The following is a 15,177-nucleotide window of genomic DNA, read 5'->3' as shown; positions in this document are numbered from 1 at the left end:
GTGCTGCTCCCCCTCGCACTTCCCTCTGTAAAGGTGCTGCTTGATTTCCACTGCAGCTGGTGTAAATAAGTGTTCTTGTGTAATTAAGGTCCAGCTGGTGTCCTCTATACCTTTTATATCTTCTATATAAATCTAAAAACATTATATATGTGGCTAAGCTTACTCACAACCAAGAAGCCGTAGGGGAAATGCTACAGTTAAAACTAGGCCTAAAATTTTACAGTTTAAGAATTAAAGAAGCTGATGTTACTGCACAGCCTGGCAAAACTGGGAGTTACGGAAAACATAACCTTCGCTAGAAAGCTTTTCATGGCTTGCTCTCTGCTGTACAGCATGTCACTATTGCAATTACACATCTTATGTATGCCACCCTTGAGCTATAAAAAAACAAATTTTGAGTCTCCCTTCCTGGCATTTTCTGCCTCTGATGCCAGTTAGCGGCTGTCCCTGAGCACACGGACACCGATGTGGGACTACAGCATCAGGTGATTCAGTGATACAAATACACACCCCAGATACCAATGTGAGCTTACATATGAAACCCATTCTTATCAGATCATTTATGAAGGAGAAAAAAAAAAAAAGTATTATTTTAGTAAAACTTAATAAAATAATACATCTTCACTTTCTCTAGCCTGAAGGAGAGACATTTACCAGACGAAAGCATGAAAGGGGGGCTAAAATATACACTTTATCCTCCTATCCTTACTCATGCTCAAGACTGCTGCAGATGCAGTGAGTGACCAAGGTGGCATTTACCAAGCAGAAGCCAATCCAAAGCAGGAGGATACTGACTAAAAAAACAAAGTGTCTTTTAGAAAAGCAGTTTCAAAAGAATCATGAAGTATCACAGCCAGCAACGCCTCTGCGAACAGAACAGCTCTGGATGTAAGTCACTTTTAAGGACAGCTTCATAGTCCTGTTCTTGGTTTTGTAACCTATATCTAAAACATCGTAGGCCCCAATTTGCCACTATACAATTCTTATGCCAATCTACCTTCAGTTAAGGCATAAACACGGAATTTAGAGATTAACATTACTGGTGGAAAGAGCTGAACATTTTACAAATTATTGCTAAAGAACGGGAAGGTGATGGGACTGAGCCCTGGTTTTACACTTCTCTCAGTTGTTACTGCACCACCACCACAAGTGTGCTTTGCTGATGCTTCGTAAGATGGGTCCTTGAACTTGCATCTGAGCAGATGCTGAATGGATAAAGGTGAAGAGAAAGGATATAACATGGATGTAGTTCTACTATCCTCAGACTTCCTGTACACAACTGTTTCACACAGCTGTATATCACAGCCTAATTCCTGGCTACTAGCCCTAATCTTTCAACCTTTGTGAGTCCTTATTACCACTAGTTCAACATATAAAACTGTAACAAATATATTAAAAATACCCTGAAAGTTTCAGCCTTACCAAAACACCTTTTCTCTAGCTGCTATGCCCTCCTTCCACCCTGCATCTCCCCCTTTCTTCTAATTCTGCCTTTTTTGTACCCCTTTTTTACTCCTTTCCCTTTGCACGTCACTATGCCCCACATAAGTGGTTTGTGCTAGCTATTTCCAGTTCTCCTTCAGTATGATGGCATGCTCTTACTAAATTTTACATTAGATTATAGTCACAATTGTAAATAATGCTGAAAAAACCTAAATAAGTTTCAGAAAATTATCCCCTCCCATCAAAGATAAAATTGGCTTAGCATAGGAATTAAAGTGACTTCGAGCTGCTGAAAGTAGCAATTATATCTGTTCAAATGATAATCCAATGTTGTTTCTCTGTAGTAACCTGAAGCTTTTACTTTGCAGTAAAGGAACTGTATTAAACACTTGAAGTGAAAAAGCACTTGGCTTTGCAATGCTTCCTTTTTTAACACTGTAAATAACTAATTGAGGTTGTGGAGAATTAAGAGCCAAGTATCACCTCCTATAGGGTTCTCACGTGTCTACTTTGTACAAAGACCAGTGTCTATATATCCAAAAATCTAAATGTCAGTCACTGTTCTAGCAAAACTACTGCATAAGTTGATAGGTTTTGGCCGTTGGAAATAGAATTGGCAAGATCTCTGGGAAATTTTTAATTCAAAATGGAAATTCAGCTATGTTAGAACCTTTAATCCTACCATTCACATGAAAATGAGAGAAAAAAAGTCCATATGTTTCAGTTTGGCATTTTGTAAGCAGAACAGTTTGACTGCTTAATTCAAAGTTACTTTTTCTTTAAAAATTCTTTTTATAATCTTTAAAAATTATGCAAATCCAACCTCCCTCCCCCAAACATTTAAAATCAAATAAGTCTTTTCTTGAATTTGGCCCAGAATATATAGAGATACACACATGTATATATATGTGTGTATATGTATACATACATACACAAACTTTCTGCAATTTCTAGGAAGCAAAAACCCATTATGTATCAAATATTCAGAAAAAAAGTATAATAAAATATTATCTATATTGTCAAATACTATTATGGAAACATAAGTGAAGGTGTGAAAGTATAGAGGTCATACTAAAGGAACATAATCTGTGCGGCATATGTAGTTGTTTACATAATTACAGGGCCTATTATTATACATATTTATAAGGGAAACAAATTATGACTGTGCAAATACTTCATTTGAATTATGTGGTTTAACAATACAAATAACATCTTTCACATTTTGCATGTGTAGCTTCATACTGTTTAAAGGAAAACCAAGATACTTTGCCAATGGGATTTGCCAGCCGAAATTTCCAAGCAGTGAGGGAACCTGCCCCACAGGTTCTCTGTCTTTATCCCTACCCAGGTCCAGTCCCCTCTCAATTGTTCCTCTCATCTCAGTTTGCCCAAAGACTGGGAAAGTTCTCTTCCCTACTGTCCCTCACAGTTCCCAACCTCTCTTGGACCCACTCTTCCCTCGAGCTCCTACCTTTCCTCTCCGTCCCTCACCATTCTCTACTCCTGGTTGACTACTTGTGCACTTACTGTTTCGATCAGTACCCATCTCTTCCCTTGCTCTTGTCCTGTCTTCATTTGAATCACGCCTTTTCCTCCTCCATCTGCCCCAGAAAGCGGTCACTGAGTACACAGAAGAGTGAGGGTCCCTGGTGCCACCTCTGCCATTTCCCAAGATGGGCTAAATTAGAAGCTAGGTTTTCAAGGGGGACAAAAATAATCTGATATACCTAAAAGAGGAAAGAAGATATGGGCTTAACTTGGAGCATGAAAGATTCTTTTTGCCACAAGGAAAACTTTCTAACAGAGTGCACTAAGGCAGGGATAGTTAAACTCCACGGCTAGCACGAGGATACTGTGGAATTGGCGCTGTTGGAGTTTTCCAGGAAGCACTTAAACAAATACCTGTCAGATGTGACCCAGATAAGCTGATCCTGTCTATGTGCAGATGACTTTCAGAGGTTCCTTTTACACCTTTATTTTCTGTGAATCTTTAGGGGATGTAGCTGTTTAGAGCTGCCAAGTAAACATGTGCCAACTACATTTCTCAAAGGCTTGGAACATAATCAAACATGGATGTATTGTCACAGGATACCAGATGAGACATCTCAGACACAATGCTCATACTCCTCACCAAATTCAGAGAGTTTGCTCTTATGGGGTACCTTTAAAACGGGCAAAACTATCCCATATTTCCTTATCCTGCTTGGGAATAACTGAAGTATTTTAGCTGAAATTGTCTTCAAAAATATTCATGAAGAGGTAGCCAACCAAGTGGAAATGCTAACAGCAGCATCAGCAAAGGTCTTAAGATAGGAAACACTGGGCTACTTAAATTATAGAAGGTTCTACAAGCCCTGCAACTATTTTTCCCCTGGGCTTTCATAAAATCAGGAAGCAAAGAGAGAATTATCTCACAACCTTCACAGAATCCCTTATGCCCCCTGTGTGCGTGGTTAGAAGGGGTTATGATAATAATAAAATGGAGTAGGAAGCTTCTCAAAATTTCAAAGAAAACTCTTGGATCAGCTCCAAAATTGCTATTTTAATATTTTTTTTCCCATGTCTGACTAAATTTTAAGATGTTTCCCATTAGCATAACTGTAATTATTTGTTTTGCTTCTTCTCTCTTTGTTTGCTGCTTTTATTCACCCTTTGACTTGGAGTTGAAGAATTCATCTGACAAGATAAAGTATAGAAAGAGGGAATTTAACTGACATTAATTCCTATTAATTTAATTTGTTTTCTTTTTCACTAATCCAGGTGTACTAACTGAATAATGCTCTGTAAACATAAATCTTTGTCAAATGTCGCAGCGAGCAACACTGCAGCCCATGGGGTTAAAAAAAAAAAAAAAAAAAAAGAAGGAAAAAAAAAGAGATATAAATAGATAAAGCCTTTTAGCATACTAATTTTAAAACCATAATGCATTTGATTGGTTGAGAAAGCCTTTATTTTTCTTTAGTTGTGTTGTCAGGTACTGACTACTATGGTTTGACTGGTGCTCGCTTCCCTCCCTTTCATGTTTTCTTTACTGTCAGCAAGGGTATGGATTGGGGCTGGTAAACCAGGATTTGGCCGGTTTACCTAGTCTGTTTTTCAGTTCAGAATGGATGTTAATGAATTCCTATTTGTAGCTAAATAAGGCTTAGTCCATCCTCTCTTCCCCCAGTATGATTTCTGCCTATCCCTTTTTCATTTCCATCTGAAAAAATGGGAATGTCAGTCCACCTATTTGAGCCTGATTCCCATTTACACTATGGTGATTTTTGACCATTCTGGAAATATAAAAGAGCTTTGAAGTACATAGAAATAAATTACTCTTACCCCCACTTTACACCTGGTTCATACTACCAGATGGTATAACGAGGTCTCAGTATAAAGTAGAATCAGGCTACTATCTCCAGGGGCTGAGCTTCTTAAAAAAGAAAAATAACCAAACACAAGCATTAAAAAAATGAGACTATAATAGCTATTTTTAATAAGATTTCTCTTTTCAGGTGCCAATTTCAGTCTTGGTTTCTCCAGAATTCAGGGAAATTACATTAGAATTTTTACAGTTTGACTTGCAGGACTGATTGGAAAACAAAAAGATAAAAAAGAGACCAGTTTGGATACAGCATAATTAATATCAGTCAGGATGGAGCACAGTGGGCTCAAATTTAGTGTCCTTCTCTTTTGCCTTCTGTGCCTTCTTGCTGGTTAGCTTGGGAGTCACATCACACAGTTCATAATTAATCAAGTATTGTAGACTGCACTGGTAAATTTGCTCATGTAAGGGCATTTGAATCCAATGGAACAAGATTAAAAGCTGCTGGTGATCACGTTTACCCAAATGTAACTGTTTAGCTCCACTGAGTTACCTGTGATGAACCCTGATAAACATCAGATCAAAGAGAGACCCCAAGAACATATCCTGAACATACTAATTTTCAACATCTGTTTGAGGTTTAGTGTGCTTTTATTTTCTTAGGGAAATATGAGGCTACTTTGCAGGTTTTTTTTTAATTTAGAGAGTAACTGAAATTCACGTACATACCCTAATAAATGTCTGTTATATCAGAAGTGAATGACATCATGGTACCAATGAGCTAAAAAAAAATTCTCAACACACTGGCCAGATTAAAAGCACAGATCCTTATGCAGTTCTTAATTCAATAAAATGCTGTGGTACTTCATGGTCAGAAGGAAACACTCCTTCAGCAGCATGTGTTTCTACTGTGTCCTTCATGAAAGAGTCAAAGGGTACTTTACAATCCAATCCAGTGCTGGATATAACCTTTTAAATAAATAAACTGTGGTTTAAGGATTTAGAAAGCACTAGATCAAAGAATGTAATCTTTGAGATCTAATAACTACAGTGATGGGTCTAGAATAAGGACATGAGCAGAACAGAACAAAGGTTTGCTGAATATCCACAATGCCTCTTGGGTTAAATTCATTACAGAGTCACTCTAAATCCCTAGTTAGGGGACAACCCTCAATTTCTCCTCTTGCTAAGAATTCAGCATGGACTTAAAAAATAAACAGGAAGCAGTATATTCAGGGGAAGAAAATCTAGTCTTCATCCTTTTTTTTTGTTGTTGTTTGACTATTCAAAATCCAGGTCTTATTTTCCGAGCAACTGCCAATGAGTCAACTGGACAACCCTCCAAGCTTTCAGATGCAACCTCCAGGTTTTTGTCTACGCCCTGCCCCTGACTCCTATTCTCCAGGATTAACTGAGAGGATTTGGAGAACTCTCTTATTTTTTTTTCAGCTGTACCTGTCTGTATCCCGTTGAGGCCAGGTAAGATGGAAGCCTTTGGCGTCATAGTCTAATGCATAATACAGTGCTCATGTGAGCCTTCCCAGTAAATCTGTGGGGATACTTGTGGATGTGCTTAAATGGTTTCTTGATTACCCTTCAAACAAGCAATAGCACTAAAACAAACAAACAAATGATAACTGTGTTCAGAGCCATTGCAAACCCTCACATGCTGTTTTAGAGCACTCCAGTTTGTCTGCTGTCAGCTTTTGAAATTGTGAGCTTTGCACACCAACTTGCACACCCAAGTTTTCTTGCCTACTTTGGTGAGAAGCTGGAGCAGGTGGTGAATATTGCATCCAGACTCCTGGAAAAATCTTCTTATCTTTCTTTATTTCCCACCATGGGCATTACAATGCACAAACCATCACTTCTGCCTACTGTTCAACCAGCATCTTGTCAAATCTGGCTGCAAGATTAAGCTTCCCCAATTCTGAATTCAATATTGCAACCCTAAGGATACAAGAACCAAGCTGGAACATTCTGTTTTTTGGGGTTGTTTTTCTCTTCTTAATGGATAAAATTGTTTCAGCTCTGAGATTGCAGTTAGCCCTGACTATAATGATAAATCATCATGAATGACACTAAGTGAAATGAGTTTGATGTTCTCTGCTTTATTTTTACACATTAGAAGCCACTTCTACATTTGCCACAACTTTCAACCTTTCCTCCAAAAAAATGGGAGCCTCTTGTTTGCAGATATTATTTTTGCTTTGTATAATCCATTTGAAGAATGTGAAGCACGTTTTGTACACAGAAGGGATGGGCACAATGAAGGGAAGGTAAGACTTACTGCTAGGAATCCTGCAATAGCTGTTTGTTTCCTAGAGCAGCATAATTCTCCTTTATTCTGGATTATTTTATTTCACTTTAAATTGAAGAATTTTCATGGGAAACCTTTCAATTTTTCCTTCATTAACAATGTCTGAGCAGGAAAGAAATACCAAATTAAAAATTTCCCCTCATGTGCTTCAGGGCCTAATCCTGACTTCAAAGAAGACTGAAAACATTCTAGACCTTGCTGGAACAGAGTCCTGCCTAACAAATTGGTGGGAAGCCTGGGACTCTGGAAGCATTCAGCACTTGGCAGCATCTGCTTCCAGTACCAACAGCTATAGCCATCATAACAGTATCTCAGAACTTCCAGACTTAAACATTATCAGATTTGGTTGCATCTTTAGCCCTTCTTTGTTTTTAAAACTGGATTCATTAACAATCAGGCACAGTTCTCTATTGTTATAAATTAAACAAAAAAATAATAATCACACCCTTTAGTGTGTTATACTATGAATAGTAGCTGATGGAATGGAAGCTGATACCAGTGTGCTATTCATGGGAGACAATGTGATTTTAAGCCATAAGTTAAAATAAAGATATGAAATGTTTTAGTCATTAATATTGTTGTTCCAGTCTTAGTCTATGCTGCAAATTTACCTTTTTTTTTTTTAATTTTTTTTTCCCCCCCTCAAAAAACATGACTTCCAGAAATGGGCTAAAGCCTCCAGCTTTTAAAAAAAACAGACTTTTTATTCCAGTAAAACTCTTCTATACTTCATTGCACATGAAACATGAGCAGAGCTCAAGTAAAAGCTGAGTTAGAGCTTCACAAGTTGGCTCAGTAAGCGGAAAAGCAGTTAGAGATGTAAACAGTTTAGTGAAAAGGACAACATTCTGATACAGAATTATCTCTCATAATATGTCTAACAGCAGCTGTTGTGTAATACTATTAACATGACTTTCACTGATCTGCTTGTAAAAACCTCATGCTCTGTTATTTTCTATGGCCTGCAACTCGTGTTTCCATAGCAGAGGGTGACTAAAAAGGCACTTTTATCTTTTACTGTTGCCCTTATAATATCTCCTCTTTGGAAATGCCGTTATGTGGCTGGGTTGTGTTTTCTAAACACACACAAGTCTGAGATCCATGAAAATGCTAGGAACTTGTAAAATAAAAATTACTTGATGGAATTAGTGACTGAAATAGCTTGAATTACTTTCTAACATTTTTTTTTTCTTTTGCCTAAGGTCCTGTTTCTCTTTACAATGCCCTTCCCAATCTGTGGGCTCAGAGCCCCATCCTGGAAGGAGCTATGGGAATAGATCATACTTAGCAAGTAGTTTAGGTAGCACCAGAAATACCACAGGATCAAAACCTACTTTCTCAAGTAAGATTTTGCAGCACTGCTTATCAAATTACTGGATTTCTTTTACAGTAAGATGGTACAGGAAAGCCCATCAAGACAAGACCCATCTGTTTGGATGAGAACAGCTATCAGTGTCCTACCCTGTAAACTCACGTGAGCAAAGGGCACGGGACAGCTGTGTAGCTACACCAGAGAGCAAGATCCGTTTCCAAGGTTCTCATCTCTGAAACACACTTCCTCAAGTACATGCACCAGTGTTCATGACATCAATTGCTATTACTCATGTGAGTAAAAAGAACACTATGCACAAAAGTTTGTTGGACCTAATATAGCACAGCATATACAAACTGTACCACTCTTAGAAAAAACAGGCTTATTAGTAACTACAAAATCTATTCTAAACAGCTTAAGAAAATTTAATTTATATCATTCACCATGTAAGGATGGCTTGGAATAAAGTCTTTCGAGTCCCCCATCCTCCCCCCCCCCCCCCCCCCCCTTTTTTTTTAACTTTCTCCCACTACCACTTTTTAAAATGGCTAGAAATTTAGAACAGTCTCTTGATCTTCAAAATTTTCTTTTGATCTAACAGTTAGATAGAGCTCTCCTATGGAACAGCACTACCAGTCAACAGAGAATCAGCAGCAAATATCAACAACTAATCTTTCTCTTTTGAAGAAACAGTCCAACATATCACAGAGGTTTCAAAGCCAACGATAAAACAAAAACCCTGAAGCTATAGTCCATCTACCTGTAGTCCTGACATCCTCGAAAAACAGAAGTGTTCAAGAGCATTGAGTTACTATCTTTACTCCTAATAGTCAGTGCTAATTAAAAAAGAGTTTGCATAGCAGTTATTTAGCTAGCATTTAAACCAGACTTTGTTGTATTTATCAGCAATGACAGTTACTCAATAGGCAAGTTGGAACAGATCCTGCAAAGTGTTATTTACACGATGAGTCCTACGGAGATCAGTCTTGTACTGTGCACCTGAAGATCCAGCAGCTACAGACTTCTTATATGCACTTAACTGATTTGCTGACCAACTTTTAAGTATGCATTTAAGTCCTGTTAACTTTAATGAGAGATAAACATAGATACATTCAGAACTGACTGATCTGACGTTCTTCCTGCCATTTTTACAATTTCAGAGTAAGCAGCAGCGTTACAGGCAAATGCCATGCAAGACGTAAATCACAGGAAAAAAAAAGAGTATTTGCCATGTCCTCATTTAATGTTGAAAATGCTATATACAATTTGTCTTCCACTGTCCTTTTATTTTCTTCCATTATGAGTTGCAGTTCAGATCAGAGAAGAAAAATAAAAGACTTGTTACAGCTACAGGTCAGTGTAAGATAAGGGGCTCAGCACAGTCACTTCTACGTACTGTACATACAAAAGTGGCCCAGATTGGTATTTAGTTTATCGGTCTAGAATCTAGAAAACACAGCAGGGGTACTTCAATGTAAATGCATTGCCAAAAGATAAAAATCTACATCATTGGACGAGTGTCACTTGCCCAGCAATTTAAAGGTCATCTGACATGCTTTATTTTTCTCTTACAATTAGAATAATAGTAAATATACACAGAGTTTAAATCACAGATTTTTAAAGATTTGATCTCGTAATTGGACCGAGCCACAAACTAATACATGAGACATCAGTGTAGCATAGAACGGAAAAGAATAAAGAAATTCAATAAGAAAAAAATGACTTAAAGATGTATTTAGAGTGCTGATTTCAATTAAAACCTGGATTTGGTGTGAAAACAAGGAAAATGTTTTTAAGCATGAATAAAAAATGATAAAAATCCATCTTCTCTGCTGTAAAAACAAAAGTCAACAGAGCAACGCATTCTTTTGCTGGAATCCAGGCCTAGGACCAAAGAATTTACATATATTAAATTAGCAAGATCCAAACTCTTCTACAACAAATATTTATACTGTAAAACATTACAGCCACATTCCTGCATCTCCTTACAATAATAATTCTTAAGGACACAGTATACTAGAGAGAGTATAAAACGGTGAGTTTCTGCGGAGATGGAATGCTTCATTATCAGAATACCAGCTTCTTCATAAATATTAAAAAATATGTTTTTGAAGTTTTTCAGACATGATTCTTATTGTTTACATTGTCTCTCTACTACTGAAAACAACAGTCAGTGTGTACCTGTCCATAAGTCACTCTCTCACTGTCTCGAACTGCAAAAAAACCAACTGCTGGTGACTGTAAAGGACAACAGTGTCTGTGCTGGACATTCACTAAGCAGGCAAGTAGTCTGACCTTACTTATGCAAGTAGTCATGCTTGCAGCGATGGGTCTAATTCTCGCTAGAGAGAACGGGATTTGTCCCAAAATATAGACAAAAGGGCACAATTCCTTGATGTATTATAAAAATGGGTCTTAAATCTATGTGGAAGATGGTTCTTTTCTCTTTGTATCTGTTATAGCCACTTATGTATATTAGATTAGAGATGGAAATGGTTATTCCAAGAGAAAAAGACCTTGCCTACTACTATAAGAATAATCACTTAAAGATTGCTCAAGACAAACTAATATTAGAGGTCTGATTTTCATTTGGTAAAAATTAAACTCCTGGATATCTATTGATCTGCATTACAAAACAATGCTGACAACAGGTCAAACTTCTGAAAAGTGACCCATGAGCAACCGAAATGAGTGGCTTCTCCAAAACATTTATCTCCCTGCGCTGTTGCTGTTAATCGGGGGGAAAAATGCAAAACAAAATTTTAGAAGCGACAAACTAAAACACAGAAGAGGAAGACCCACCTTAGCTGCAGCAATATATCAGTCTCATAAATTGGGCTTCAGAGCACAACTCACTATGGGAAAAGAGCGCATGTTTACTCTTGCATAAATAGCTTTTACTAGATGATGAGATCACATGGAGGATACCATTGAAATATAGAAAATAAACACTGTTAACACGTAGAATGAGAACTCAAACATAGCAATAATAACTGCAAATGCCTGCTTATTTGAAGAAAAAAACTACCTAATTTACTTCTTCTCAATTTACAGAGATCTAATTTAAGCTGCCCCCCTCCCCTTCCCATTTTACTATATTTGCAAGAACCAGTGAACACAGAAATGTGCAGCCAGCCCGGGCCCTCAGGCCGGTGGATCAAGATGGCAGGCTGGCCTGGGCTCCCCCAGGGATAGCAGAGCCAGAAGGGTGATTGTACACAGTGACCTGTCTGCATGAGATGAGACAAAAACAGGAGGGCTGTAATGCTGATGAACTAACCTGTCACTCACAAGCTCAGGTCTGGGAAAAAAAAAAAAAAAAAAAAAAAAAAAAAAGAGAAAGGTACTGTACAGATTTTAGAAAACATAGAAGGTAGAGAAATACTACCAGATAATTGGAATAATTAGATGACACATTTAATTACCTGTTCTTTTAGATGGGCTCAGTATATATAAGGAATATGGCCTAAAATTCCAGTTAATAGTTTCTATAACAGCAAAACACATTTGAAGAAATAACGGGTATTATGGTTCAGCATGCAAGGTAGGATGCTACAGACTATTGCTGACAGGGATCGGGGTTTCATTCCAAACACTCCAGTTATGAATCAAAATCACAATGAGCAATGAGCTTCTAGATCTGGACACACTAGGCAAGGAGGTTGTTCTTCAGAGTACTTGGCTGTTTTATTGCTTGCTTGGGGGGGGCGGAAATCCAGAGGGAAGGTATACAAGCAATTCTGCACCTTGGAGCCAGGACACCCAGGTGCTAGGTAATGGTCAGAATTGCAGCACTCTGCCTACCACTGCCATCACCAGTAGGAGCCACTGTGGGCACTGGTTCTTGGGGACAGATGAAAACAGAAATATATATATTAAAAAAAAAAAAAAAAAAAAAAAAAAAAAAAAAAAAAAGAAGTGGAAAATGCATTTAATGAACAAGTACTTGGTGTTGAAAATGCCTTTAAATCAGCATGCTCCTGCTATTACTTTCGTGTCATACACAGACTAGTGTTTGAACTACAAATAACTGCTAGTGTTTCTGATCTCCATTGGAGCAGAGATATACATGTATAGTTTGGATTTTTAATTAGGCAAGTTCACACTCCATTAGCAGCAAACAAGACTGAATTTAAAGCTACGTGTGCAGGATTAGTCAAAACAAAATTTAGTTCTCACAGCTGCAGAAAAATACAATTCTGAAATAAAAAGGCCAAATGATAAACATTTATTTAAGTTTTTGCTTTTGGAGGTTTGAATGTTAGCAAAGACTCAAGAACTTTTTCTAAAACAGTATTGTCAGGAAATTAATATCTCTTCTTAACACATACACATACCAAATATGTAAATCTTCATTATTTATCATTACTAAATATAGACTTACAGTCTGGAAAGATTTCATGGCATAGGGTTTGCTTTTTGATAATTATTTTATCTTCTCAGCTGAGTATTAGAGTTCATAGAAAAAGTCTATTTCTATTTTCAGCAATGCCTGGTACTTATACTGATTGCTCTGTGCTTCCCAAGTTTTTAACTCTTATTATACAACTAGAAAATACATAGTTTTTACCAAAAAAAATAAAAACTTTCTCTTCTATCTTCACATGCAGCTAATAACAACCAAACATTGGTCAATTAATCAAAACAAAAACATAACTGAAAATTTTGTGGATTTATGAACACATTTGGATGTGTACACTTACACATCTGACATGTAAATATGCACACATACAGATCTAAAAAAAATGTTCACAACACCTAACACATTAAGTTGCACAATAATAATATCCATAGATGCTGACATAAAAAACCCAAAGAGGTTAGTCACCTAAAATAGGAAAATGTCTTTGAAGTCCGTGCCCTTGTTATTGATTTTTAGGAAATGAAATACACTAACACAAGATATAAACATTTTTCCAGATATTCACGGAACTTTTTTTTTAATTGGTGAAATCTGGAATGTTACACACAGGAAAAGAACCCATGCTCCTACCCTTTCTAGCTTCAAAATCACTTCCCAAGAGCTAGCAAGCTTTAAACATAAAATAGCTAACTTATACTTTCTTACATGCCAAAGGAAAAGTTGTATTAAAGAGATATCACAAGCTTTGAGATTTATCAAGGTTTCAGGGTACATTTTCTGTCAAGTGTACTTGCTCGAAACCTTGCCTCTCTATCTGCCTTAGAATCATTAAATATATTTCCTTAAGACTGAACAAGTTTACACAAAAAGGTAATTAACCCACTCTAAAATACGTATTATCACACAATGTAATACTGGCAAACATGCTCCACTTTTTAGATATAAGTCAGCCTAATACAAAGCTGTTAATGTTTTGGGGATTTTTAATAAAAAATGTATCTTCTATTTTTAAAATATTTAAAGCAATAAAAGTCTGTGGTAAACATGGTATTGCATATTTGACATTTTCTGCCCAGAAATGCATTACTGGGTACGATGGTATTAATAAACCATGTGCTTTGAGGGACTTCTGTGCTTTGCTATAATTTAGCTGAAAACAGTGTGTAGGATGCGTATTTTTCCACCATTGTATCAACATATAGGAAACACAAATACTATGTCATCACCTCAGCAGCATGCGTTCACTACACTGGAAACATATGCAAAAAACCACAAACTTTTCAGAGTTCAAAAAATAGCCTTTGCCAGAGACTGATTTACAAGTCAGTGGTTAATGAGAAAGTGTTGAGCACTTAAAATTTTGTTAGTAAAAGAAAAACAGACACCCTCATCCGATTCTGGCTGCATTCATAGGAAAACAGCCCTCCCTGTACATCAGGACACAATAATTTAATTTCTTTCCCCACTTTAGGTTATTATTTGAAGCAAATTAAAAGACAATGATTCTTCTCTCTTCTGGCTAAAGCTCAAAACAGCACGGTTAAAACACACACATAAAAACTACAGACTTATCAGAAATCACAAAACAGAAAGAGAAGGACTCACTGACCCATTTGGAAGACAAAGACGACAAAACGGAAAAGCTCTAAAAATCAGCTTGTGAGGCCTTTGAGAGATATTCTTCTGGCATTTCATCACAGCAGCCCCAGACCAGTTCACTTCCCTGGATACAGGGAGGGAGAACTAAATAGAGCTGTTTATTAAAGCTGTTGTGCTGGATTGCATTAGGAAGCACGAGCAGACCACCTGGACCTTTCAGATTGTGGCAGTGTTTAATTTGCAGGCTGCCCCTCTGCAGCAGCAAAGACTACTACATTTACCAAGCTCAATCACACATTATCTGGGTTAGGAGTAAAAGAAGAAAAAAGGGAAAAAAAAAAAAAAAATCCACAGCCTGTAGTACAGGAATACAGTCAATATAGAAATAATGAACAGCATTAGAAATAGAAAGCAACTCCCCAGCAAACATAACACTTTCACTCCTCAGTTCTTCTACTTCAGCACATTTAAACAAAATACAATGGCAAATTAATAAATAGATTGATTTGGCAAAGCTCAGACTAAATTATAAACCGGGTTTATTAGAAGAAGAGCAAGGTATTTTAGGTTTAACTAGTGATTCCCTGGCCAGATTATTGTGGTTCTTTTGCCTTTCTCACTTTCAGTACTACACTCGCTGGTAGCTGAAGATACAGATAGAAAGATGGTACTGTAAATATGAATTATGTGAATCATATGGTTAGACCCTTGTGAAAAAAAAAAAAAATAAAAGGGGAGTTGAGAAATGGCTGACTCCATACCTGACCAATTACAGCTTGCATGGTCCCTGTGTCCTGCTGAGCTGAAAGATCGCAATCCATCATATGTAGTCT

The 15,177-nt window shown here is 37.1% G+C and overlaps 1 protein-coding gene across 1 annotated transcript in view; it reads right to left on the bottom strand.

Moving 5' to 3' along the window:
- POU6F2 (POU class 6 homeobox 2) overlaps positions 1-14,436 on the bottom strand; it is a 315,222-nt gene extending 300,786 nt beyond the window's left edge. Inside the window, exon 1 of the mRNA XM_033007123.2 lies at positions 14,355-14,436. The gene's annotated coding sequence lies outside the window, so the exon portion shown is untranslated. The remainder of the gene's footprint in view (positions 1-14,354) is intronic.
- Between the last annotated feature and the right edge of the window lie 741 nt (positions 14,437-15,177).

The sequence above is a fragment of the Tyto alba genome, unplaced genomic scaffold, assembly GCF_018691265.1.
Source record: "Tyto alba isolate M040663 unplaced genomic scaffold, T.alba_DEE_v4.0 Super-Scaffold_46, whole genome shotgun sequence".
Classification (NCBI taxonomy): Eukaryota; Metazoa; Chordata; class Aves; order Strigiformes; family Tytonidae; genus Tyto; species Tyto alba.
The sequence above is the reverse complement of the archived record's forward strand: the minus strand, read 5'-3'. Positions and strand labels throughout refer to the sequence as shown.